Raw genomic sequence first — 23378 nt, forward strand, 5'->3', positions numbered from 1 at the left:
TCAACAGTCACTAAATTTAACTTTTATCATTTTAAATGCAACAAACCTCATCAAACCCTGTGCAGTGGTTGGTGAGAGATTTCTTTTCCCGTGTATTTAGATGGGAGCCCCACACCATAGGTTCCTTTAAAACAATAAGGCTACGGAAAGAGGCGCTGATAACTTGGCCAGCTTGAAATTCGTCGTACTCCTTCTTTCTTTCTCTTTAGATTTGTACTGTAAGAAGTTTAATAAAAACAGCTGGCCCATGTACAATTTCTGGCGAATGTTCTCCGCTGGAAATCAGCCTTTTCCCGACAAGCGTAAAAAATAGCGTTTTAGAGAGACGCGTTGTCAGTCTAACCCCATCCGTATATTGGAGCTGTGTAGCGTCCCTTTAATTGACGAACGTATAACCTGTCTTACAACCGTGCCTGTCTTCTATTAACTAAAAGCGTTGCCTGGTCTGCGTGCCCAGAAACTCGTTCGTGTTCCGTCGGAGTTCTCGGTCCTTTCCTGCTCCCCCTTCCCTCCCTCCCTCCCTCCCTAGAGGCTGCATGCGCGTGAAGCCAGGTGTTTTTTTCGAAGCGTGTCTTGGACGCGCACGTTCGCCTTCCAGCGGGAGTGTCTGCGAAGCGCGGGTATTGGCTTTCCCCCTCCATTCTTCGGGACTTGATTTCACTACCAGCTCAGTTTATTTACCTGGAAGTCCGCGCGCGGGATCCTGTCTATAGAGAACCGTGCTTTGTTCTGCACGTAGTATACGCATCTCGTATAGGAAAGCGCAACGGAGAAGCGTCTTTCCCTGCGTTCGAGAGCGTCGTAAAACGGACATATAGATGTATTTATATGCAGACTGGATAGGAAGATGCGCGAACGGTATAGCAGTCTTGAATGCGCTTTTCATCGGCGCCATCTGGGGGATTCCGGTTCGCAGCGCCTCCTTCTTTTTTCCCGGGAAATGCGATGTATATATTCTCATATTCTCGAGGAAAAAGACGGGCGATGCCATTCAAGTGGAGTTTGTGTGCTTGCGAACGCATATGCTCCGTGTACGATTCCCGACGTTCCCGCGATGCCGTCTTATGCTTATACGCCTTCCCGATATTGCAATTATTTCTAGACTACTTCTAAGCGACGGTTGATTAGCAGATGGTGGTATGGCTCCCTTCCGCTCGATGCACTGGCTGTTCGCGACATTCAGCAACTGTTGGCTTTCAGCTTCAGAGATGCGTCTTTTTTTTTTTTAGTACAAAGTTTTGAAGAAAAAAAGAATTGTTGATTTCTACGAAATGGACAGTGCGTCGAGGCGTGACCAGGTTCTAGCTGTGAAAAGGGGGGGGGGGGGGGGGGGGGGGGCATGGTGACGGTGAAGACATGTACAGTGTATGTACTTGCCCGCGAAGCGTCTGCAATCATGGCACGTTTTCGTTCTATCAGGCCGACGTAACTTTGGACGTGGCTAGTCGTCTGCAATAATCGCACGTTTTCGTTCTATCAGGCCGACGTAACTTTGAACGTGGCTAGTTTTTTCTAGCCCTGCGTCATTGATGGTTGTAATATTTGTGATGTTCGGTATTTCGGTGGCGTTCCCGAGTTCTTTCGGGCCAGCAAATCGTCACGCGTGAGTGGTTTCGACACTGTGTTTCAATCTGGCGCTGAAGCAGACGCTGTATACGAGAAGCGGATTACGTGGTATTCTAGGCTGAGCAGACGGCGGAGCCCTGACGCGTTCAGCTTGACCCCGTGACGTATGCTGGGACCAGCGGTTCAGCACTTGTACCATTCGTCGAAGAAATCGCAATTGAACAGTCATTGTCGATTACTAGAATATTTCTCGCTGTTGCTGGAAAGAGCTTCTTATTAATAGGGAGTCTAAAGAAGAAAAAAAAAAAAAGGCTCCAAAGAGTTGCGACACGCGGAGTAGTTTGCCGCACCTGGCAGATATGGTGTAATTTATGATCCTCCTAATTTATGATCAACTTGAAATTCGTCTGTATGGTTCGGAAAATGCCCGCCCTCGACGGCTGCTGTCTTGCTCGAGTGAAATCACGTGCGTCATTTTTTTTTATTGCTTCTCGTAAGTATATAGACACGTTTAGCAGCGCGCGAAAACTGAAAAATTATAAAATCGTACTTCTGCGCGCACGCGCAGAATACTTGGAAAATGTAGAAACGTCGGAATCGGTATATTGTGGCGTGTGAATGAATTTTCGCTGCTTGATGGCTGGAATCACTCGCACCCTGACACCTTCCCTCTTTGCTCCTCTTTCTTATCGCTTTCATTCCCTCCCCCTTCCGCCAGCATAGAGTAGCTGGCTGGAGTAATGTACCTGAGGCCGACCTCTCTGCATTACTTATAACAAAACGTCTCTCTCCCTCTCTTCCTCTTTCCTTACCTTTGTCTCTTTCCCTCCCTCTTTGTCTCTCTCCATCTCTCTCTATAGTTGCGAGTGGCGTTCTTTCCTTCCATGCTCTTAATTAATATTACTTCCCGTCCTATTGTAAGTACGATCCAACTATATATAGACGAGCGACAAGTTGTTATACGTTAGCTCCCTTATCCCTTTGCCCATTTCCACAAATAAACGTGCGGCTGACATATAGATACGTTATTCACTCTCTCGTCGTAACTTTACTTGGGTCTTGGGCCAAGTGCTGGGTACTATAGGGTTGAACTGTCGTGACGGCGATGTTACTTTCGCGAACCGCTCAACAAATGTTACTACCGGCGTCTGGCTCTCCCATGCGAGTGTAGTCGGGCACCGCCAAAAACCGCGCGCGTTCGAGGCGCCACACACGTGACGGGGCAGTGCACCCACTTCGAGTTGATGAGTCATCGCCTGAGGCATTCGCGGCCTGCAAGGAAGCCCCAGATTCGCTGACCGTTGGCCTTGCGGCTATGTTTACCGAAGACGACCCCGGACGGATGTTTTTGCTCCTCGAGAAACTGGGTCTTCCTCTCATCGACGTCCGGTGGGCCGGTTTCGCCCGCCTGCCGAAGTTAGGAAACCAAATGGCTTTTCGCGTTTCCAAGAATCTGTTAAAAAACGCGTCCCTCCGCCCGCGTGAGAAGGCTCTGTCGTGTCCGGCTCGAACGCTCGTGCGGTAAACAGGGCTTCTTCGGAACTGCGTTAGCTTTTGCCGAGTGCGTGAGGCTTTGAGCTATCTTTCTTCTTTTCTTTTTCTTTTTCTCAGCTCTTGCGCAAACAAATAAACTTCCACGCGTCCATCTGGACGGCAAGTTTCCTTCCATTGCTATCCGGAAGTTGCGTGCAGTGGAGCGGGAAGAACGTAGAAGCCAGATTCGTCCCATCTATGAAACGTGCGGAAGCGGTTTGAAAGGTTCCTTCACTCGCTGTTGCTTCTTCGGGTTGTTAGCGCCTCTTATCACGCCGCGGTTCCCCGAGTCTTCCCAGCTTGCCGTGATCAGTATTCAATACACGCACGTACTTACCGAGATTACACATTTTCGGCCTGGAATTCAGTGCTTCGTAAACTTCATTACGCGCTCACTTTGTACCTCTCCGCTAGTGCGCCACAACGAACAGGAATAAGTGTGAAACTAGCGCCCTCTGCCGTGCAAGCTTGTATGGAAAACAACGGAACGCTGTGCCAAATGAGCGCTTAGCAGTTTCTCGCAGAAGGGTTGCTGTTACACTTACTAAGGTGCGCTGATTACTTGCTACGTGCTTCTTATATACGTGAATGAACGTAGCGAGAAAAGCTGGCGTAAGAGGCTAAACATCGCTGTTAAGGACTGATTGGTATTGCGCGAGACGGGAAATAAGACAAAACAAAGAGAAGAACACGAAGAAAGCTCTGCTATTTGTTCCTTCTCTTTGTGTTGTCTTTTTCCCGTATGTCGTTATAGTATCAGCCTTTAATAATGCACCGACAAGGCTCGCAAGATGTTCTGCTAAGCATCGCATTCTTACGTTTCGCCCTCGTCCACCTGTGATCCGCTCTCACACATTACACTGACCTGCCCAAATCTGCCTCTTCACTTTGCATCTCGACTTTGCATCCCGACTTCATCTCGACTTCACCCACGCCGACTACCCGTTTCAACATCGCGCCTATAGCGAAGCAGCGGCTGTGACTCTGTGGTGCCGATCACGAGGTCGCGGGTTCGATCTGGACTGTGGCGACCGTATTCCGACGGGGGCGCGGAATGCAAGAAATCCCTCGTGTAAACCCCAACCGTGCATCGAGTGGAGTGCACGTAATCCCCATGGGTAGTCAAAAAATTCCCATTCTCACTATACGGCGTGCTTCGTAAATCGGTTCTGCGTTATGGTGCGTAAAACCCCCAAGTTCTAATTTAATTTTGTTTTCTCGAAACGCTTGATGCATAAGTGCTTTCCGTTATGGTGTCCCCCTTCAACGCGAAAGCGCTAACGCGCTCCTCGGAGAAATACGCGAAGGAGCAAATATATACGTATACAAGATAAAGAACGCAGTAAGGCACGTTCTCGAAGCCTCTGGCCGTTCATCCGTCTCCTATTTGGGATGTGAAGGCTCTTTTGGAAGGAAGGTCCACTCGCTCGCGGGGGGCTTCTTTTCGTGCGGTTATTCTCGCGTCTATGGCGGCTGCGGCGCCGTTCAAAGGGCTCGCGCGGCGAGTCTTCTCGCCGTGGCCGCTTCCTGTCGTCGTCTTCTTCGAGTGGACGGCGAGCGACTTGAACGGGCCCGCTCTTTTTCTCCCCTCTTCCGCGGCTGTATTAACATTTGGCTCGTGCTTTCTTTCGAGCGCCGACGGGGAGAAATAAATAACGTCGCGCCACGGCGCGTCTCTTTCAGCCGACGAGGAATCGTTTTTTTTTTTTTTTTTTTTTTTTTCTGGCTGGCGAGACGACGCATGCGCGTGGATATAAGCTCGGCGTTGGAAGGAGCGCAGGTAAAGCGTTATTCCTAGTTTGCTTGTGCGTGTGTGCGGAAGCGAGGTGTTTTATTCTTTTTTTTTTCATTGGGAAAGGAAGTTGCTTAGTAATGGTGGTGCTTCGGCGACGCGACATCGATGCGACGCGGTTGAAATGTGAGTACACAGGACTTGCGAGGGTGTACTTATCGATGTGTCAGCACCGCAAGTGCGCTTGATAAGCCTATAGTCTACGCAGTGTTGGGTAGAGAGAGAGAGAGAGAGCGGTCCAGTTTGTATTGTATAGCGCTTTCTCTCTCTCTCTCTCTCTCTCTCTCTCTTGTAGCCTCGGTAACCGCTGAAGATGTGAGGTGACCTGGAGCTTCGGACATCTCCAGTCCCAGTGTGAGGGGTGCGGGATTCGCGCAGGTTCGGTGCAAGCTCGTGTTGTTCGCAAGAGTCGTCGGTGTCCATTGTTAACTACGAGCGCGCGTCACCAGCCGTAGCAATAGAGCGCGATTATCAGAGATAGAGAGCGGGAGGAGGAGGACAGTGCAGGAGGAGGAGAAAAATCAGTGAGGGTAACGAGACTTCGTTCAGTTTGATACTTACACTCCTAGGTATACGTATAGAAGTGAAGGAGAGACAAGGCTAGAGTTCAGATTATGTGCGCGCGTTTATATAAATCAGATCGTTGGTATTGATGTGCTCTCTGGCGCTAGGCGAAACGGACCTCGTCTTGTCGAGTTTACGTTGGCAATGGTCGCAGGACAGTGGACTTGGCTCGAATTATAAATTGCGCGTTTATTTTGCGGCTGTATGGCCGCTCGACGCGAAGTCGTGGCTTCGACGTCCAGCCGCTGCGCTGCCGTGTACCTCGTGCGCACGAAGATGCGGAAAATGCCCCCGGTACCTATAGTTTTTAGGCGCAAGTGAAACAACTCCGTGTCGTCAAAATTTGTTAACGGTCCTCCATTTATATATATGTAATCAACTGACGGCGGTCTGCCCAGGACAACCGTCAGTTGAGCTTCTCTCCTTGATGAGGAAGGGCGTGTGTCGAGTGAACTCCTGACAAAGCACTATGCAATATTGTGAATACGTTTTAAATCGTACAGATCCGGGACCTTACGTCGCAATCTCCAAGAGGTTGCGACGTAATGCTAAAGCATTTCTCTCGCATTTGCGGCTAAATCGCCACTGACGGCTTTTTGTGCAACTTTCACTCTGCGTATATGCTCTGCCTTTTAGATGAATAGTTCGTGTTAATAATATATCGAAAATGAATTCCTTTGAAGTAGTAACCTTCTTTTGATCCACCTGTGAGTCCTTAAGTATGATCAGCTGCTTGAATTAATTTACTGTGAACGGCTTTCCTCTCCCTACTCCCGCCTCCTCACTTTCCTTCTTTCTCCTTTGTTTCTTCTGTCCACCTTCTTCTAGGACCTTTATTATGTAAGCTGCGCCCTTGTCTTGTTCTTCCTCGTCCCGTCGTTTAGCGATCCTGCGAGTAAGTCTCAAAATGTATCAACACACTCAGTTTCCGCGCCCTCCTGGTTTTAACATCATTCCTCCCATTCCCTGCGTGTAGGCAAAAACACGCTGGCTAATCACTCTGCTTTTCAATGCAGAGCTCTCTCTCTCTCTCTGTCTCTCTCTCTCTCTCAAGGTCTTATCATTTGAGGAAAAAACGTGACGCTCCCGAGTGCCGCGCATATGCTGCGGAAAGCGTGACTTCTTATATGTGTGTTCGGAGTTTCGATGTGTCCGATCCGTATGTGAGCGTTGGGTCATTTTTCTTCTTTTTCTTAAGGATCGTTTCGTCTTCCACTTCCCGCCACAGCTGACCGCCTCGCTCGCGCATGCGTTCGCCACGGCCGACCGAAGAGCGCCGTAACCCTTACTTCACGACTCCTCGATCGTGGATCCACGCAAACCAACCGGTGTGTGTTTTTGCGCACGAACCTATACATAACCCTGCCGCTGCCGGCGACGCAGCAGCTATGGCTGATCACGTTCGACCGCGCTGCTTTTGGACGTGCGCGCGCGCGCGTGTGTGTGTGTGTGTGTGTGTGTGTGTGTGTGTGTGTGTGTGTGTGTGTGTGTGTGCGTGTGCGTGTGTGTGTGCGTGTGTGTGTGTGTGTGTGTGTGTTCACGCGCGGGATATTTATATATGCACATCTATTTCCAACCTTTGCAAGCGGGGATCTGGTTTTATACTTCCGCGATACCTGCACTCGATCGCAACTACGAAAGTTCGTAAAGCGCGTCGCCAATTCCTTTGTACGCGCCGCGCGGCTTTAACGAAGTGTAAAGTTCGTTTAGGAGCGTTTGTGGTGTGCGCCGCAGGAGTGTGTATATTCCGAACCGGAACGGAGAAGGAAAATTTAGAGCTGCAAACGTAAATCTTTCACCTATGTCGAAATGAACGGTAAGAAAAATGAAAACTGTTCTTAGTGGCTAAGCATACGGCCTCCGCGGCGTCGTGGTTTCCGTGACGATTCCAGCAAATTTCGCTCGAAGCTGCTGCGAGCCAAAACAAACGAACCACTGGAAAAGAAATCGAAGAAAAGTAAACGACTAAAGAAGCACATGAAGTGAAGTCGCTCTCCCCTTTTCCTCACGCCCCCCTCCCCCCGTACTCGCCTCCTTCCCCATTTTTATTCGTTTACTCTCGGCGTGGGGTTGTGACGACTCCATGAAATTTCGCTATTCCGCTCGAAATCGCTGTCAGACGATGAAAATAACTGAAGGTAAGGAAAGAAAGAAAAATAAATCGACATATAGCTGGGTCTTTTGAAAGAGCTATTATATTTCTCAATCGAATCGGATATTCTAAGAAAACGACCTTTGCATATAGAGTCGAATAACAAAGATTCTCTCTTTAAAAAGAAGGGGGGGGAGGGGGTGGCAGCTTGCTTACATTAACAACTGGACTGCCAGTCACTGAGTAGCTTTTAAATGAGAAAAGGCTGGCGGAGAGAGATGGAGATAAGCCGCGTATAAAGGCTAGGAGTTTAACCACATGTACTTCCGGTTGGCTACACTGCACAGGGGAAAGGGGATATAAAGAGAGACGAGTACAAAGTAACCACGTACACTGTACTATAGTATAGCGGATGGTGCTCTTAAAGGTATATTATGCTGCTATGAGATTGCATCTTGCTCACCATGACAATGGCAGTTATGGAACGTGGTCACGTAGAACGTGGAACGTGGCTTGTCGACATATTAGGTTGCATTTTTTTTTTTTGTTTAGATTGGGAAAGCAAATTTATTGGCTGCCTAAAGTTGAGGGCGCGCTCGCTGAATTAGAAAATTATTGCGCACGATTTAAGCTACTTTGTGCGGGCGCTCAGGAACTGCATGGTGTCTTCACAGGAATCGCCGCTTCCCTAAAGCATAATTAATGCCTGACAGTCGCTACTTGCATCGTTTTTTATCCCTGCAGGCTTCCTGTATATTGTGCCGAAAAGCACAATATATAATATATGCGCTTGAGTGCTGCATGATCATCTGTAATGCCGAAAGCAATGTCATAAGACTGTTCTTTTTTTTTTCTCCTACATTGGCCATTTACAGCAATAACAAATTTCTGCTCAACATCTCTGCAGCCATTAGTAATATGAATCGTGATTCAAACGCTTCAACCAGCCCGCTTTCCCATTCGTAGCCCTTGCGCCGTAAAACCGAATGAATAAGTGATCATTCCCTTACATGCTGATAGCAACGAATATCGAAAAATTCGAATGGTGAATTGTCGAATCTAACATCAATCAAATAGCTACCACCACCCGATTCGTATTCGAAATTTGGAACATTCGCAAATAAGCAATTTTCGATCCTGACAGCAAAGAATGTCCAATAACTTCAAAGAGTTATTCTGGAGCTGAATGCTAATTTGAATATCAAGGACTGACCATCCGATTTGTATTCTATACTTGGAATGTTCGCACATTAGTGTTATTCTTTAGTGTCTCTTGTTAATAAGTGCCGTTATCCGCGCATTCTGGCTGAAAAGAATGCGGTTGAGATGAGTACTCGATTCGTATTCGCAATTTCGAATATACGCGCAACCCTGTAAGTCAACGCGAGAGGAAGACGCGCGCGCTTCTCTTGTGGTTCTCGGCGCGGTTGAGTTTTCTTTTTTCGTTTACCCGTTAAAAAGCTCTCTCCTAACCAAGCCTACCCATACGTATAGGTAGGCTACCAAGCCTTACCTATACGTGGCCGTCGAGGTCGTGCCACCCTCAGCTTGATTTACGGTGGACCCCGCGCGCACGCCGCCTATGCGGTCCACCACGCGCAGCGATCACGTCGCCGCCGTCGCCGCCGTTTGCTGCTTGCTTTTTCCGGCCGTCGTGCCCGGAGAGGCCGCTGTGTTTGCAGGCACGCCGGCGCCTCCGACGCCTGCTCGTGCAAACGTATAGAACGTGCATCTTGTGGCGTGTATATGCATATCTACGTATCTGTACGCACTCGCTTCGGTTGCCTCGCCTTCGTGCTGGCTTGTATACGGTGTCCGGCCTGTCTTTTGGTTTCCCCTCGTTCGTTCAGCGCGAACTTTTTTTTTTTTGCTTTGCGTTTACCCATAAGTTGCTACAGCAGACTCGAGAAAGAGTTCGGAGAGAACACATACTGCTTTCTCGTTTTCCCATACCAGAGCCGGTCCCTCGGGTTATGGTATGGTATTCTAAAAGAGTTGATTGTTGGGCTAGGTGGTTTTCCATAATTGAAGTAGTAACTTAGCGCGATGAAAGCACAGAGACGAGAAAGGTGGACAAAAAAGTACAAGCGCTTGTCTTTGTCCACCTTTCTTGTCTCTGTGGTTTTTATCGCGCTAAGGTACTACTTCAATTCTGGTATGGCAGCCCTGGTAGAATTTACCAGACAGCGGGGGACCGGCACTGGTATATGAAAGAAGGCAAGGAAACGAATGTCGCTTGCGGACCCTATAGCCGGAGTGAAAGCGGAGGAAAAGCGTCTACATTTGCAGTGAAGTTCGCCTCCTGGCAGCATGGCAACGCGTCTGTTTAATTTCATCTGTCTCCTTTAGCAACGAACAAAATCGAAAAATTCTCGCGGTAAGACTCGCCCTTTAGACGATATGTGCCCTACAACTTCCAGTGTATGACCAAATTTTGCTACGGGCCCGGTGAGGCGCCCTTTAAGGTGCCAGTGTTTGTCAGTGCTTTCCATTGCGCCGTCGTTGTCATGCCGCCTACGTCGTCGGACCGTCGCTTCATCCTCAACTTCGCCCTCACAGTATGGCAAAGAAAAGAAACGAAACTTTGCGTACCATCGTCGCTACTGGTACTCGAACTCGTCCTCCATGGCGCCACCATTTGCAGCTATAGGAGCCGGGCGCGCTAGCTGTAACCACTGAACTAGCCACGCAACATCCGCGCTTATGGTAACTTGACCGGAGATTTGTAGCGCCACGCCGACTCCGAGATAAGTGACAGTCTGTTCGTGTATTTCCCAGGCTACAGCGGGAAATAGTGTTTACAGTGAGAGGCCTGCTCATCGCCAAGTTCTTTCCGAAAAGATTGCTGTGTCCGCTGTGAAAGAACATGCGGCTGTCGCAGTATAAACCGACTTCGTATATCCCGAGAATTCGCTGAAGGTCGCTGTTTTTCTTTTTCCTTTTTGTTGCACCACGGGTGTGGGCGCCTATGAACACTCCCGTGATCCTAAACCCGACCACTCGCTTCGTGCTTGCTCCTCCCCTGTCGTAACGCATGCCTGCCGTATTTCACGTTCCGCCCGGAGTGGGCAAATTGCTCAACGCTTTCGGGAGACGTACAGCCAGAGATTACGGGAATACGACGAGCACGTAAGAGAGCAGCGAGCGATAAATCTTCTGCAAAAGAGTTCCCCGTGGCAGGTCTAGGTATGTGTGCAATATACTGCATGCGTTCCACGAGGCGTCTCATCACCCGCGGGCCCGCAAATGGGATGCAGGCGAGCGCGCCCCCTTTTTACCGTGTCATCTTTTTTTTTCTGTTATTCTTTTGCATCCTCTTTCGTGTCTGGTCGTATGAAGACGCTGTCGTCCGTGGCCTTGAGGAATAGATAACACCTCTGCCGAAAACGGCACATTACGCGTTGCGGGAGCTGCGTGAGCTTTCACACGTGTCGCACCCGCGCTCTCTCTGGCAGGCGTTTACGCATGTACGCTTGTAACTTGCTGTTTTGTCGTGATAGAGCGCCAACTTATAGCCGCGTCTTCGAAAGGCAATTTACAAAGTCGGCGTGTGCTGTCGTAAGTCACTTACAGGGTCATAAGCTTGTAGGCTAATGGCCAACCTCCCGCGGAGTGAAAGTACACAGTCCGTGCATTGCATTCTGCGTGCCAACTCTTACCTGCGGCGCCGCGTATACTTGGCGGCTATCGGAGGATCTACTTGGAACGCTTACAGCCTCTTCCGGCTATATGTCGCTACTTCGAGCCACCTATAGCGAATCTGAGTTCCTAAATCCGGTAAGCGCGCTTAAGCGGGAAGACGCCCGATTTGGACGTCGTGCTTTGTCATTTGTCAAAAGATATGTCGGTGTGTCGCCGTCTGCGACTCGGAAGACAACGCTCTGCGCATGATGCTTCCAATACGGGCGTGAATGTTTCAGGAAACTGACGCGGCTGAATCCATTCATGTGCGCACATTCCTGTCATCGTGTTTGCAGTGCCTTTCACAGGCTGCCACCCTCAAGTATGCGAGATGGTTAGCGCGGCAATGCAGAGTTTCACCAGAAAGTTGAGACATGAAGTGATCAAGAGTGGTGGAACAAGGATTCCTAGTCCCCTTACGTCGGCTCCGACATCTACGGACCATGGCCGCGCACATCACTGGTGCAGAAAGCGATGAAGGTGTTGCTGTTACAGCATTTGAAGTCGACAGGTCTTTGCGACCGTCAGTAGACTTGTACTGCTCCTTCAAGTTTATGCGCAACTATTGTTTTCTCTTTCCCATTCTCTTTTCATCCCTCTCTTCCCATGACAGGGTAGCAAATCGGACGTCCGTCTGGTGAACGTCGCTGCTTTTCGCTGCTTCTCTCTTTCTCTCTCTCTCTCTCTCTCTCTCTGCTCAAGCGACATCCCTTGTTTAACCAGCTTTGATCACAAGTTCATCTAGCGCGTCATCATTCTTTACTGAGTGTAATATTGCCGTAATTCCCACCCCGCAGTAATACAACGCATTATAAGCAGCACTTATTAGCACCATCGGGCGTAGTCATGGGTCGCGCAGATATAGTTAATCTGAGCAAAAAAAAGAAAAAGAAAACTTTGATACCCACGCTTTCGTCAAGCTTTCCAGCGAAAACGCAGGGAGCGGCACTTGTACTGAATGTCTGATCTCGCAGTGACGTAAGCACTCTGCGGCCTTGAACTCTGCTCTTGTAACGGTACACCTAGCGTTCTGCTCGGAATTTCAAAGTGCGCCGCACGCTCGGTGCCTACGCATGCATTTGCGTACGCGCAACGCGTGCAATTCTCGAAACGAATCTCTCGCCGTCTCTATCTCTACCGTCGCTCGCGAAGCGCGATCGCATCTCTTTCTCCGAGTCGATTGCCGCTGTCGCCGTCGCGCGGAAAGAAAAAAAAAGAAAGTAAGCGTTGGATGGATGCTTCCTATTAGATGCGCTTGTGTCGAAATGAAGGTGACTCCCTAGAGGAAGGCAGAGAAGAGAAGGTAAAGAAAAAAAAAAAAACTAAATTATGCTTAGCTTTTCGCATGTCGAGGCAGATCGCCAACCGCTTCGTGCGTGCGCAGGCAGCATGAACCGACGTAATGTTGTACGCTTCGTGGATCGTGCTTGCGTGTGCAAGATATCGCTTTTTCTTTCCTGGGGATTTCTCGCCGCCGGTCTGACCTTGAAGAATCTTCGAGACGTTGCTTTTGCTGCGCCCTCCCCGTTGCATTCCTTCCTTCCTTCCTTCCGTCTTTCTTCACAATTTTTTTTTTCGCCGGCTGAATTTTTTCGTTCCGTGCGTCTGATGCAAGGTGGGTACAATGTGGAGGCAAATGTTGCGCGTAAATCGCGTAGCTTGGCCCTTCCATCGTGGCATCTGTGGTATTTGGTATTTGCCTGAATTGTATTTATTTACGAATCTATTGGTCATGTGTATGGCCTTCAATGTGTAAGACGCAGAAAGGTGATGGAGTAAGCGCCCCCTGCTGTCGTCCTTTAAACACGTGACAACAACCCCCTTCCTTAATTTTTTTTAAATTGAGCAGGTAGCAATGCCGTGTTTACTGATGGGTGATGATGATGATGATGATTTAATGGCATCCTCTTTGAAACGAGGCGGTGACAAATAGTCACCTAGCCTGCTTCATTTATTCAGTTATGGCATGCATTGTTGTTTATCTAGTATTTTTGTGTGCATCTCCCTAATTTTTTTTTACTTCAATATCTACCTTGTACCGCTAGCAATGACTAAGAAGATCCGGTCCTATCCGGATCTGGGCCTGGACGCCATCGGCGACCTCTGGTAGGGGTGTTCTGAATCAGTACTTGCGGAAATCTTAAGCTCCATGTAACCATACATACACTATACTATGACCTATATAGTGATGGGCTCTGTATAGCTACGTATAGTCCTACAAAGACCCAATGGAGTCCTGTGTCTGTGGAGTCCCGAAGAGTGCTAAATGCCAACAACGCTCCTCGGCACATTTTCCAGCCCCAATAGCTGGGCCGCCGGGTCACTAACGTAACCGGCCCCGAAATAATATAGCTTACGAAGTCACGTATCTCTTGTGTTTCTTTACTTTCTCAGTGCCAAGCCACAAGAAACAGCGTCCTCGTACGTGGGCACGCTGTGGCTTCGGCTAGAGCTCCGCTGTTTATTCAAGAGCACGCCGCTATGTTAAAAATACCTCACCGGCGCTAATAGTAAATACGCGGGAACCGTTGACCGCCTATATGTGGCCCCGGAGGCGCGTGCGTGACTCACTTCTGGCGCAAATCGCGTGACCGTGACGGCAAGCGGCGCGCGGCTAAGCAGATGCGCGAGCCATCGCTGCCGCGGCGTTTCGTGTGCATACGCAGCTTAGGCGGCGCTTGCTGATCGCGCTGAGAAAAGAGCGCCACACGCAGCAGCAGCAGCAACAACAACGACGACAACAACAAAAGAAACAGCGTAGGAATCGCAGAGCGTCCTGCTGCGCGGGCCGTCGATGTTAGGTATACGGTGTTTCCGGCGTAAATGCGCATACATCCGTCGCACGCCGCCGATCGACGCTCGCGCGTACCGCCGACCGTCTCGCGTCGAGGACCACGGCCTTGGCGGCGACCTTCCCCGCTAGCCTCTTGCCTCCGCCACCCCCCCGTAGCCATGCGGCGGCCGTGTGTGGCCGTGGCCGTAGATCCCACCCCCTGCTGCTGCCACGCGAGACGTGTGACCTACAAGCCTCCTGGAGGCCTTGCGTTAGTGTACAGAACTAAGGGGCTAACCACATGGGGACGCGTCACGGCGCGCGAACGAAACGTCACGTTTCGGCGTTCGGCGCCTGCAGCAGACCTGATCGGCTGGCTTTCTTTTCGTACGGCACATATGCCCTCTGTGTCGTGTGCCTGCATGTGTACGCTCATCGAGGCGTTGCGTAGTGTGTAGGACTAACAGGCTAACCACATGGGACGCCTCTCGGCGCGCAAATGAGACGTCACGTTTCAGCGTTCGGCGTTGCAGCCGACCTGGTCAGTTGGCTTTGTTGCGTCGTGTGCCTGCATAGATACGCTCATCTAAGAGTTGCATATATGTGTAGTACTAACAGGCTAACTACACGGAACGCGTCTCGGCGTCTCTTGAATAGGAGAAAAGAGCACAAGAAAAGGACCGATACAAGAAGTGCGACTTTCAAGTGCTCGCTTAGAAGCATATTCACTTTTGCTTTGGTTAGCGGATGTATCGCCGTTACGCTGCGAGAGTCAATTCGATGAATGTAAAATGCCTCAAGCAGTTCGCGTGAAATCGTGTACCGAGTTTTTCATTAATTGTTGTTGTTGTTGTGCGGAACTGGCAGCATGTACAAAGATCACTCAGCGCTGTTGGTCAGCGAATGAGCTGTCGTCTTATTTGTAATTATGAAAGGTCGGGTTCCTGAAATAAGACGCTTGCTCCTAAGGAAAAGCCAAAAGAAAAAAACGAAATTGATTTAATCAGTGGACCCCTTTTAGTCAAAGTGCTTTCGGTTGACTGTCAAGTGTCTAATTGGCGATGCTTACATGTATGGTGATGCACTTTCCATAATAAAGAGCTCTATTACTGTCGTATTTTTTTTGTATTTGTCTCTTCTCTTGTTGCTTTTTTCATATATACCAGAAGACACTGCAAGCAAGTATGACTGCCAGCATTGGCGCTGCGTGTTCTCGTAATTCGTACATTTGCGACCCTTATCTTCCGCCCGTCAGCAGACGGAGACCCTACGATGTGCTAGCGTATGTATACAGCAGTAATTTAAGTCAGCATTTCTTTGTAATCACTGTCGCTTGGATGTGCAAAGCCGCCTAGACGCCTTATTTGGATATAGTCAGGAATCGAAGCCGTATCTTGCACACGCCCTTGCCTGGAAGGCGGGCGAGGCGTCCGAGCTTTCTCGTTGTACGAATTGGCTGTGCTTCGTGATTTTATCGCTGGTAATATTTCAAACCTGCCGTGCAGAAATATCTCGTAGCTTAGTGGGGGAAGGAATTGGGACGACGGGCCTGATTTATTTATTTATTTATTGAAAAGGAATGCAAGAAGCAAAATGTGTTACCGGCTTTCCCACTACTATGAAATGGTAAATTAATGAAGGGTGATGATTGGTAAACTGAATTGCAATACTTGCAGCTATATAGCAGTTCCCTGCAGCCAAACGCGGGGCTGTCAATTGCAATTAAAACATAGTAAATAAACAAATAAATTGTAAATAGGTTATATTTGCCATTCCGCTTAGTCTAACGTGTGGACCAGAAACCCGTCATCTAATGTATACAGACACTTCACAGATAGTCAGTTTAAACAGACAAAAGAAAAAGTTTTCGCACAGTTCCCTCAGTACCACAAGAATGACACACCATCAGAGCTGAGCCACAGGTGGGAGAGTGCCGTGAAAAATGCGTTTCCTTTTAAAGAACCGTTGGTGGATCAAAATTACGACTAAGCTACTCTTATCACGGCACTCGCCGAATCATAAATACTCGATAAACAACGAATTCGTGCCAAGTTTCATGCGAAGATAGGCGTACGGGCGCGCGGCAATTATAATTAATCGCGCAGCTTCTGGCGCGCGTTAACTTTTTTCTCTTTCTTTTTTTTTTCCTGCGGCGGCAAGGAAACGGCGTCGCTTGGCCGTGCATGGTGGTCGAAAGCACCCGAGTCACGGAGGAACAAAGGCAGGTGGCTGAAATTATACCTAATCTGTCTTTTCGCCGACGTGCAAGCCTGTCATTTTCCTCAGAACGGCGCGTTCGAATGCGAAGCGCGCTGCAGCTCCCGTCGTCGCGAGGTTTATAACAAGGCCGTATATGAAGCCCCTCGCCGCTTTCCTTGGCTCCTTCATTCATTAGTTTGTCGATTCTTTTACTCCGGAAAGCAGCAGCGAAATAAAGGAAAGAGCGAGCGAGTGAGTGAAGGGGTATGTACGTATGCGTTGATTGTAGAAAGTGCGAATGCCAAGGCCACAGCATCTCTCGCATCATCCGCGCAGCCCCGCGAAAGTTGGAAGGACGAGCACATCTATATGCTTGATGTGAGCGAGCGTGCGCGTATATATGCGGCTTTTCTTGTTAACGCTTACGGGTGCGCAAGGTTACGCAGGGTGTAGCCTGTCCCCCAACGTCGCCTTACAGCCGACTTCCCGTGAAATGCATTCACCCGCCGATAATAGCACTATACCAATATAGCCTAGAGGTGCGCCGCCGTTCACTTTCCATTTCCGCCGCCCTTCGAAATCCCAGCGACGTCCGCACGCTCGTGGATTTTTGGCGCTTTGATGCGCGCGCAGGAAACGGCACCTCGTGCGCCGCTGGCGTCGCGCTTTCTAGTCGTCGTTGCCGTCGTCGTGTGTGTGTGTGCGTGTGTGTGTGCGTGTGCGTGTGCGTGTGTGTGTGTGTGTGTGTGTGTGTGTGGCATGCGCGCGCGTTCTGCCGCACGCTTGTACTTGTTCGTCTGTTCTCGCTTCGATCTGCCGTCTGCTCGTCTGTTGTCGTTCGTCTGTTTTCGCTTCCACGAGTCGCTGCGCAATTTGCGCATTCGTCTGTTCGTTAAAGTTCGTCGGCATGCTTTCGCATTTGTGCGCGCCGAATAACCGCATGCGTATCGGAGCGAAGAAAGATAAGCATCGCGGTGGGCCCCGTCGGAAACGCGCGCGGCGGTTCCTGCTGGCATTGAAATCGGTGTAGAACAAAGATACGAGGCAGGACGTGCGGTCTCGGCTTCTGTCTCTTGTATAGTTTCCCGACGCCGCTTGCGTAACAGAAGTCGTGCGGAGGCCACGCCGTCTCCCTTGTCGCGTTTCCGATCGCCCTTGATGACCTTAGCACCGTGTCGCTCGCTGATCATCACGCTGGCGCGATGCGCAGTAGACGCCCGCGTAGAGGCGGAGGAGGACAACCTGTACACGTGGAACGAAATGCAACGCGAGGGGACCGTGCGCTGATTCTATGCTATCCATCTGGAGTAGCAGGCTATAGGCATGCCGCCAGGCATACCTCTACATGACCAAAGAAATATCTCTCCCGGTGCTGGTGTAATCACAAGAAATAGTCGGTGTAATCGGAACCAAGTACTCAGGCATTGTCGAACGGACGATCTAATTACTAGGGACAGCCCTGCGAAACATAATTGGGCCGGCCTGCTGCTTTTTAACAATGACGTGTACTCGCGTAAGCAATTAAGGATAGCGCGTGTTTGCATGTTACGGTACTGGCCTTCAATAAAGACCTTTTGCCTCTCGAGGACGCTTGATGTTACGATTCTGAGACTACAGGAAAAAAAACAAAAAACAGGGCACGTACTCGAAGATTTCAAAAGCGAGGCACTGTTGCAGAGCGTCTCGCGCCGTCGGCATGTGACGCAAGGCGGCAACCACATGGAAACGTATTTTCACCGTGCTCACTGATATAGGCGTTAGTGTGTTTTCTACATCACGCGCCAGGCCCACCTGTAAAGACTAAATTGTGCGGTGTTGACGTCTCGAAGCTGCAGAGGGGGTTATGAGGCATGCCGTGGGCGTGGGGAGGGGGGATTAATTTTCACCACTTGGGATTCTTTAACTTCGAGCCAGAAGACGGTACCCGAGCGTTTTTTGTATCTCTCTTGCATCAGGATGCGGCCGCCGCGTCGCGGAGTCGAGCCCACAACCTCGCGCTCAGCGGCGCAACGCCGTATACCCACGGTGCCACCAGGCCCAACTCTATTGTATGTGTACTTATTGACGGATGGATAGGCTAAAATGTGGGGGTATTGTGATTGATTGCTTTGCTCGATTGATTGATCGATTGATTGGGGCTGTAGCAAATTCAGCATTAACCTTGCAGTTTTCGTCGACAGCTGCCCATCCAGACGGACTCGTTATCGTACGCTAGAGTTCCGTGAGGTCAGCTCCCATGATTTCCTCGACGACGGCGTCCTAGCGAATACACTGTATTACGCCTGGCGATGCCACCGAGGCTACAGGCTGGTTATAACTATTTTTTGCCGCTGCTTCTGCTATTCAACAGACAGTGCCCTGCAGTCCTTATATAGAAGCCTGCTGACAACAGACGGTGGTGAGCCAGTATTCAAATGTGAGCGTCCACAGTTCGGGTGTCTTTTTCCCATTGTCGTTACTCCACGCTGCTGGAGGCAGTGACCCTTAAAATCGCCTTGCTCTCTAAAGCGACGTCGGGCAGCGCGCACGCGAGCAGTGCTGAAGCCATTCTTATGTATTTATCATTCATCGGCGCACGTCGGTGGCCACGCGGCTTGACGCAATGCCCTAGAGCGCGAGGCATCATTAGACGGGACGTCCCATGTCTAAGGGGGAGTGCCTTACGAATGAAAGGCCTTCGCATCTGTTTTTTTTTTTTTTTTTCGTACATCATGAGAGTGAAATAATCAGAAGAATAAGAATGGGCTGGGGTGCGTTTGGCAGGCATTCGCAGATCATGAACAGCAGGTTGCCATTATCCCTCAAGAGAAAAGTGTATAACAGCTGTGTCTTACCGGTACTCACGTACGGGGCAGAAACCTGGAGGCTTACGAAAAGGGTTCTACTTAAATTGAAGACGACGCAACGAGCTATGGAAAGAAGAATGATAGGTGTAACGTTAAGGGATAAGAAAAGAGCAGATTGGGTGAGGGAACAAACGCGCGTTAATGACATCTTAGTTGAAATCAAGAAAAAGAAATGGGCATGGGCAGGACATGTAATGAGGAGGGAAGATAACCGATGGTCATTAAGGGTTACGGACTGGATTCCGAGGGAAGGGAGGCGTAGCAGGGGGCGACAGAAAGTTAGGTGGGCAGATGAGATTAGGAAGTTTGGAGGGTCAACATGGCCACAATTAGTACATGACCGGGGTAGTTGGAGAAGTATGGGAGAGGCCTTTGCCCTGCAGTGGGCGTAATCAGGCTGATGATGATGATGATGATGATGAGCGCCCATGCGACGCGACGGCCGCTGCAGTGCAGCTAAGCTAGGCGCCGTTCTTTTTTTTTTTTTTTTTTTTTTTGCCGTTGTGCTCGTTTCAGGACACACTGCGTGTAGTGCAGAGTACTCTTATTAAAGAAGGTCCTTGTACACTTACAGTTTTCACACCATTTAGTTCCTTAGTATAACAGCAGCTTGTAACGATATTGTTAGTAACGTTACATTAAACAAGGTAGACACGGTTACTAATGGGTGTCTCATGCTGGCCACCAATTCCAAAGGCAGTTAGCAAAAACGCATATACTAAGTTGGACCCATTCTGGAACGTGTCAGAGCTGGTCCGATATATGTGCTGTAGGCTTATAAACTTTCGTAACATTAGTAACGGGGACTACCTTGTTCAGTCTGCAACGTTGCTAACAGTACCGCTACAACTGCAGTTATACCTGGATAGTAAATAATGGGACAACTGTTAGTGTGCAGGTGCGTACCATAATTATCACCCAGTACCTGTAGTAGCTTGCCAGGTCAACAGCTTACATTGGCAATCTCGACACGCTGTTTCAGGGAAAGCGAGTGAGAATCTGGTAGAGTGAACGGTTTCAATGGCGGGTTAAACACGCGTTGGCAAAGACGGCTCCTGGAGCCCTGATTAAATGTTTGTTATTCTCGTAGCAGTTAACACGACTTTTAATACGCCCTGAAGACGTGGCGGACCGCTCACACTACAGGCACAGATCAATCTCAAGATGAGCCCCCACAAGCGATGAAGACGAAGAACCCGATGTGATGATAATCATGTGCAGACGATGAAGAATTGCATAATAAATGCCTGAAACTCTGAAACACAAAGGAAAACGAAAGGACAATTACGTCAACACGTCGTCGAAGTAAAAGCACAACCGTGTGCCGAGTTACGCTTTATTGTCGTCTGCTTTGGAACCTTTTCTGTTTAAAGGTGACACAAACGTCGACGCAACGCACGTGGTCGATCCACAGCGTGTACAGCCAAGGCCAGCCGAACGTAGCCGGCGGGCAGCTGGACAAAGTTCGATTTTTCATGCTGTCGGATAAGCTCGTCGTTCGCACAGTTGCACAGCAAGTGATAGCGTATAGCCTCCTGATATGTTGTTCCTTCCACTGTCTGCACAGCTGGCCCAAAGGCAAACACGATCGAAACTGCGTACCACCAGACGCGCTTGTCAGCGTTTTTTGGTCGACTGGGGAGGCTCACGTCGGTTAGGTTGGTTCCAATTAAAAGTATCGTGACCATAGTGCGCTTGCATGGTCAAATAACTGGAAAGCCGCGACCAAGTAACACGATTAACGCTGCGCTTACTATGGCGCACCATGTCTCTCCTAAGTGTAGAGCAATAAAAGAAAAGAGCACAACTTGAGCGCGTTGCCATTCTCGTGATTTCAAGCTTGTGGCGTTCGATTTCATGTCGTATATATGCATAGCTACAACAGCAGTTACCTTTATTTTATTTTACTTTGTTTTTCCCGGAACACACTCCGTATCTCTATCGCGGTTGCACACAACTTCCCACGTTACGTAAGGATTTTCTTATATGTCTGATAGGCTGCTATTGTCACTTGCCAAGGTACCGAGAGACTGGAAGGGGAAAGCGACTACAGTTTTATTTCGCACTCTTGTTGATAGTGAGACCACCTGTAAATGACGAGCGGCGTTGTATCCTCTTCTGCGGCGCATTAGATGTATGAGTACGCCGTGACCGTGACAGTAGTCTTAGCATACTGCGGGCGACTCTATACCGTTACCGCTACCGTTGAAACCTTTACACGGACTAGGCCGCTGGAGCAGATTAGCGATAGCACGAGCGAAGCCGACATGGTTTAGTGCACTAAAACTCCCTAACTTCTACTGAGGGTATCATTCGTACCCGCAGCAGCCACTGTGATGTACAGTGAGGAACAGTGTTAATGGGAACACGCGAGTGTTCTGCGTGTGCGAATTTTTTCCGTCCGGCGAACACCACCAGGATTTGCAGCCGATGACCTGTGGTTGGTGGCATTTTCACACCTTTCTGTGTGTACTTCTGCAGTGTATCGTCATAGCTTCGGCCGGCAAAGGCTGCTAGAGCGCTGCAGCAAATGGAGAGCTGCACATTAGAGTGTTCCCGTTGACTTTGGAAAGCATGACACCTCTCGACCCTCTTGCAATCCAAGCAGTCTCGTGTACCCACGCGGGAAGTGGCTTATAGTGTTCTGTAGACGTCATGACTCTTGTTATACCTCCTTCGCCGGCTCCGACATCTCCCCTATGGTGATGCGACTACCCGCACGATGAAGGGCACGCACACGATGATGATAATATACAGATGAGGAAGAAGTGCTCAGTAAATGCGCACACCCCATATAAAAATCGGAGACGACTACAGACACAGCTACCGCGAAGCTACGTAAGCGAACTGTGTCCGTGTCATCTCCGCTATGTGTAAATCGCCCAAGAGGTGGCGCTGTCGATGATTTCGAAACTCGCTCGAGAGACGAGTTAGCACCGAACAGAATAAAGGATCCATCTTGGAGTCTTCGCAACCTTCTGGCACCCGTGCGTATGATCCGCATGGCCCCTTGACAGGGAGCGCGCGCGCGCTGCCGTGTAGATCCGTTTGCAGGTCGAGCAGATCCGTCATGCGCTTCCAACACTTATTGGATCTTCGGCGGCATGGCCCTCCTCCCGGGCTTGACCGGCTTTGTACGTCCCGCCTTTTTCAACGCGTATACGCAGCGAGTCTGCATAGGTGTGCGGAGGGGAAAGCGAGAGTTGGCTGACGTAACAGGAAACGACGGCGATGACACGCTAGCGAGCTTTTTCGTAGCCGTTGTTTTGACTTCTCGGTGTTGATGATGCTGTCGTCGGGTGGCCTGCTTCTGCGTGCGCTCCACTCTGTGCGCTTCTGTGTATTCGTGACTCTCGGCTGGAAAGAAAGTTGACGACCGCACAACGAAAGCGGTGCATAGGATCGAACAGGATGGGGACGTGTCGTGTAGAGGTAGTAAGACAGCAGTACCGATTAAGGATCAAACGCAGTTAATTTAAATTGTAGTTGATATTAACTTACATTGAGAGACAAAAGCGCAGTTGGGCAGATATCTGATCCGTGGAACAGATAACCGGCGGTCTGTTAGAAAACTGGAACTAGGGGCTATGTAACTTAGACGGAGAGCTGAAATTGAAAGTTTGCAAGCATAGGAGGCGGAGTCTTTCGGCGTAGAAATATATAAAAATATATATGAAATAGAAATATATGAAATATAGTCGGAGACAGCTGCCACTGTTGATCCCAGTCGGCAAGGCTGGCCAGACGCGTCGATAAGGATGAACAGTTCCAGTACGCATATATTTCTTTTCCTTCCTTTAATGGGAAAACTTATTCGTGAAGTCATTTGCTTCTCCGGGCAGTGTGCGACTTCACGGTTATGCGTTCAGGTGTGCCCTAATGGCCTACTGTGCTCTTACGCTCCTTCCTTCGTATACCTTACGCGTGGTTCCTTTACGTTCAGGTTTCGCATTGCGTCGTCATCATCGGAAGTACAACTTTCAGGAGTACACGCATGCAAAACCACGCCATCTGGCGTCATTTGTAACGCCATGTACGTCATCAAGCCCGACGCCACCAGCTTGCTGTAGATCGACCCTTTACATTCGGATCTCGCAGAAGTTAGGCTAACTTTAGGCCCGGCAAATCTACCAAAAACTAGCGCGGGGTGGCGTAATGACTCTCTCCAGTAAATGTAAAGAAATGTGCTCGTTTATGGAAGTTAAAGCGCAATAAGGGGGTGCGTATATCGAGCGCATAATGGCCTCTTCTCTTTCACGACCGGCAAGTACGCAGAAGTATTCTGGTTTCTCTCTTTCAAACGCTTGTCATTCATGAATTACGCTGACAGGG

General features: G+C 49.5%; 1 protein-coding gene across 10 annotated transcripts in view; it reads left to right on the forward strand.

Annotated features, from left to right (window-relative positions):
- Window positions 1–23378, forward strand: part of LOC126539023 (uncharacterized) — a 240793-nt gene that overhangs the window by 151637 nt on the left and 65778 nt on the right. For 3 of the 10 annotated variants that reach the window (XM_055075140.2, XM_055075143.2, XM_072285301.1), the window contains one exon: window positions 16162–16222. The exons of 5 other annotated variants lie outside the window; for them this stretch is intronic. The gene's annotated coding sequence lies outside the window, so the exon portion shown is untranslated. Of the gene's footprint in view, window positions 1–16161; window positions 16227–23378 lie in introns of all 10 variants that reach the window. 2 more of the 10 variants (XM_055075141.2, XM_055075144.2) reach the window with 1 other exon arrangement.

The sequence above is a fragment of the Dermacentor andersoni genome, chromosome 11 (assembly GCF_023375885.2).
Source record: "Dermacentor andersoni chromosome 11, qqDerAnde1_hic_scaffold, whole genome shotgun sequence".
Classification (NCBI taxonomy): Eukaryota; Metazoa; Arthropoda; class Arachnida; order Ixodida; family Ixodidae; genus Dermacentor; species Dermacentor andersoni.